Here is a 5,145-nt window from a genome sequence, read left to right on the forward strand (position 1 = left end):
ATAAACAAATTAATAATAAGTATGATCCTTTATCCATAGACAAAAATTCCCTTAATTAAGCTATATATTCTTGCTTTAACAAGAGATCGTTTGTTGTAATACATTTACTCTAGTTCACCTTCTTTTAGGGAATTAGAAGTGGCAGCCCTTGTACTAGGTCTGTTATCCTTGGAAACATAACGATTATTTTTAGTTCTATATTGACATATTTATTGACTGCTCAAGATTAAAATATTATATCCATTGACCCTTTCATCGATTAAACTTGTTCAAATGTTGTATTAAAAAATTAGGAATGATAATGTCTTCCAAAATGTCCGGAAATAATGAACTTATGGTTGTGTTAGACATGATCAATTAAATAATAATAATAATAATAATAATAATAATAATTAGATTAGTGATAAAAAAAAATAGTGATATAAAAAAATTATAAGGGTGATGGCAATGAAAATAGTAAATCATATAAAAACAAAATGGAACTACCGTATATCCACCATGAGGCATATTAAAATTAATATCGCTCTCTCTCTCTCTCTCTCTCTCTCTCTCTCTCTCTCTCTCTCTCTCTCTCTCTCTCTCTCATTAGGAAAAGGGAGCAAATAATATTTCGATATCAAAACTTGCAAATATTGAAAAATATGAACGTGGGTATAGATTACCCAGAGTAGGTGACGTCATTCGTGTTCCCCCCTCTTCCCCACAAGCCAGCGCGCTGGGACTCAGTATAGCTTCAGTCTACCCTATGGGTTTATAGGGGGAAGTCGCGTCGCTCCAATCCTCTGCCTGGATTTTGCGCTACAGACGTGTTCGGGTACCGTTTACCCACGTTCAGTGATAAGAGTATATAGAAAAAACTGGGTAATGTGTACCCGGGTTCAGTGTTAATAGTTACAAATGGAAGCTATAAGTGTTGGTGTACTAATAATTGTCTTTCTTTTCAGGCTGTAAATGCTTTTTCAGGATTTCCAAAGTTCAGTGTGACACAATGGCAAGACAAGGACGAAACCTTAGTGATTTTCAAATTTTAGAATTGCTTGATGCCTCAGACAATGAGAGTGAAATTGACTGTATTGAAGCAGAGGTACTGTATGATAGTGACCTTGATAAAGAATATGTGCCTAGTCATCAGGAAATGATAGAAAGTTCTGACAGTGACTCAGAAGAAGACCTCCCACGCCGCCGCATAGAAACAAAGGCGGCTGGTCAGAAGAGGAAGAGGCCTAGGCACCTCCCCTCCACCATCTCACCTGATAACATCGCCACTCCCTCTACTGGCCTTGCCACCTCTACTCCTGGCCCTAGTGGCTACTCTGTTCCACTTGCCGTTGGTGATTCTGATCCACATTCATCTACTGCTGCCCCTGCTGCAATCCCTGCTACTGCTCCTGCTGGAACCCCTGCTACTACTCCTGCTTCTCCTGCTGCAACCCTTCCTGCTGTCCCTGCTCCAACCCCTGCTACTGCTCCTGCTGCTCCCCGAGGACAACGGCGACGACGTGCAGACGATGGGGAGTTGCTAGTTACTTTTAACTCGGCAACTGTGAAAAGTAACTCTGGTTATACGTGGCACACAAGGCCACAGGTGGCTGCCGCAAGAAGGACACCATCTCGCAATATTGTGGTGTCAAGTAGGCCAGGTCCCACACAAGCAGCTTCTCAATACACCACACCTGAGGAGTGTTTTGACCTGTTTATGTCCACTGCAATTGTTGATCTTATTGTGGACTTTACTAACAAGAAAATTGATGATGTTGCCACAAAATACAAGAGGAAGACAGCAACTGTACAGCACACAACAGCTGCAGAGATACGTGCCCTTCTAGGTGTTCTAATATTTAGTGGCTACCGCAAAGATAACCACCTAAATACTAGGGAATTGTGGTGCTCTTAGGTAGGGGCTTTGTTTTACAAGGCAGCAATGTCTGAGGTCAGATTCAATTTTCTGCTATACTGCCTCAGATTTGACGACATGGGCACACGTGAGCAGAGGCAGGCCACAGACAAATTCGCTCCGGTCAGGGAAATGTGGGACATGTTCATGGCAAACTGTGAGGATAATTACACACCTCACGAGAACCTCACAGTTGATGAACAGTTGCTTGCTTTTAGGGGAAAGTGCCCTTTTAGAATGTACATCCCTAATAAGCCAGCAAAGTATGGGATAAAAATCGTTATGGTGAACGATGTCCAAAGTAAGTACCTGTTAAAAGCTATTCCCTACCTAGGAAAAGCAGGTACAACAACAAGGCATGGGCTGACGCTGGGCCACATGTTCACCAAAGATTTAACCAGCCGCTACCAGAACACGAACAGGAATGTGACAACAGATAACCGGTTCACGTCTGTGCCCCTCATACAGGACCTCCTGACTAATGGGCTGACATTGGTGGGCACAGTCAGGGCCAACAAGCCAGAAATCCCACCTGTCATGAGGGAAAAGAAGGACCGCAGACCCGGGAGTTCAGCATTCCTCTTCACAGATGATCTGACACTCGTATCATACGTGCCAAACACACAAACAACAAAGAAGAATGTGCTCCTCCTTTCAAGTATGCACACACAGCAGGTAGTGAATGATGTCACCGGAAAGCCTAACATAATTGAATATTATAATGAGACAAAAGGAGGGGTCGACACGTTCGATCAAATGTGTGCAACATATAATTGCAGCAGAAAAACAAATAGGTGGCCATTGTGTGTTTTCTTTGGGATGGTCAATGCAAGTATCATTAACTCCTGGATTATATACAAGGCAAATAATCCAACGCTACAACGCAAGGAATTGCAACGAAGAAAAATCATGCATGGACTGGCCCTGCAACTAATCAAGCCCTCAGCGCAGGAACGGATGAATAACCCTTCTCAGCATCGCCAGGTGAAGCTGGCCATAAGACAGGTGTGCTCCCTCAACCTCCGCTCTGGCACAGCTGCAGGTGCTGGACCATCGGCAGCCGAGATGAGGAACCCTATGGTCCGTTGCACGAAGTGTGACTCCAAGGCAGACAAAAAGACACGTTTCAGGTGTCACAGCTGCCGCCAACCTGTTTGCCCGAGCCACTACTTCCCCTACTGCTGTGATTGCATATAAGGCTGAGGTAGGTAATATATATAAAACTAAGATTTTGAGTGATAATGTGTGATAAAGTATAAAAAGAAATATAATAAACACATTATATTCCACAATTTGTCATTTCTGGTGCACTAAAAAAAGGGTGTTTTTCCTACTCTCTTCCCTACAGTTCCCGCATCCCCCGTGCCTTGATGACACCCTGGGATGAGAGCCTGACATCCTTGGAAGCGTGTGGGAGCATCTGTGCGATTTTTTGGGGAGGGTTTTTTTTTTGCTTAATTTTTTTGCAAAAACATTCAAATTTTTTCACTTTTTTACATTCCTTTCTTTTTGCTTTTTAATTCAAGTTTCTGAAAGTAAGTATTCTAATTTAATAGTTTCATTACTAGGTAATAGGGTTATATTTAGTGTGTAAGGGATAGGATTAATAAATTTGCATATTTACTATTTTTCTTTAATTTTCCAAAATCGGGTATAAACTACCCACGTTCAGTGGCCGTGTAACAGGGAAACGGGTTCAGTGTTCCAGGGTTAATACGTGACGACTCCATATGTCCTTCGGCTTCAACAATGGATTTTAGGGAAATATAATTTTTGCTTCTTAATACATAAATTATGCACTGGGAGGATCTCCTACACTTGAAGAACATCATAAAGGGGAATAATTGCTTTGCAGATGCTGAATGCTGTGCTACATACAGTTTTGCATGCAAACTTAATGAGACTTTATTTCTTCTGGTGCCGCTGGAATCTATTCTTCCAGACTACACTGTGGATGCAGAGTTGATCCATTTACTTCCCAACCAAATTCTAAAGGGATAATTTTTGACGGGGATGCAAAACCTGCAGCTTTCCACAGTGCCAATTGAGAATGAACACGTTGGCAATGCGCTTCAAAGCTATCCATAGTTGGTAGAGGATTAACGTAACTATGGTGCAACATGCCACTTCCAGGCAATTTTCCGTCTGAGGATATCCACGCGCAGCGTATTAAGATCATTTATTTTCTATGGTTATACAGCACGGGTGTGAACTGTTGATACGAATATTTTACCACTTCCTTTGCGGTATTTAAACGGAAAATTTCAAATACAACATTGATCGTTCTTAGCTTTTTATAAGCTGTTGTCCTACCTATACCAGGAAAGGAAGAAATTACGTGTCACATACAGTGTGCTAGCAGCAAGAATGTGTGTCATGATGTCTCTATTGCATTAGGATTACCTCGTTTATATTTATGAAAAAAGTATTTTTACAGAATGATTCCATACAAAGTGATATATTTGCTGGCAATTCATTTATTTCTGCAAAGAGGTAATGGGCTACAAGGATCATGCCATCTGTCTTCTGAAACAGCTCTGGTAGACTGTTGTCCAGCAGCAGCTTTTTGAATTAAGTGGTCATGTGGTATGCCTTCCGAACATCAGCTTCTTCAGGAGAAACGTCTGTCTCTTGAGGGCCAACTCCTATCCGTATTGACTGTGGATCTGGTCCAGTTTTAATTATCTGTTTGCCAGGTAATGAAGGACTATTACTCATTCAGTCAACAATTATTCGTATCATTTGTTCCTTATTGGCAGTGACATTCAGCACACATACACGCAGACACACACACAAACAAACAGACACACTCACACAAACACGCACACACACACACACACACACATATATATATATATATATATATATATATATATATATATATATATATATATATATATATATAATACATTTTTCCTGACTGGGGGATGGTCTCAGGGGAAAAAAATACCAATATTTACTGTCACATTCTTTCTTAAACTGCTGGATTGTGGAAACCCCTATTATGAATATTGCACAAAAAATTGGGCTTATTCAGAAAGTCTTTAATGATTTCGGTGATCAATCTATTCTGAAGTTTTCTAATTCTTGTTTCGAGTATTGTTCTGTCTGGTTTTCAGCTGTTGATTCTCATCTTAATTTGTTGGACAGGAACTTGCGGTTTATTGAATTTCTTATTCCTAATCTAGATGTCAATCTCTGGCACCGTCGTTCAATTAGTTCCTTATGCATGTTGCAAAGATTTTTCATAA

At 40.8% G+C, this 5,145-nt stretch overlaps 1 pseudogene; it reads left to right on the forward strand.

Annotated features, from left to right (window-relative positions):
- The first annotated feature begins 670 nt into the window (after positions 1-670).
- Positions 671-3,267, forward strand: LOC137659571 (piggyBac transposable element-derived protein 4-like; annotated as a pseudogene).
- Positions 3,268-5,145: the final 1,878 nt, after the last annotated feature.

Source organism: Palaemon carinicauda, chromosome 20, assembly GCF_036898095.1.
Source record: "Palaemon carinicauda isolate YSFRI2023 chromosome 20, ASM3689809v2, whole genome shotgun sequence".
Lineage (NCBI taxonomy): Eukaryota > Metazoa > Arthropoda > Malacostraca > Decapoda > Palaemonidae > Palaemon > Palaemon carinicauda.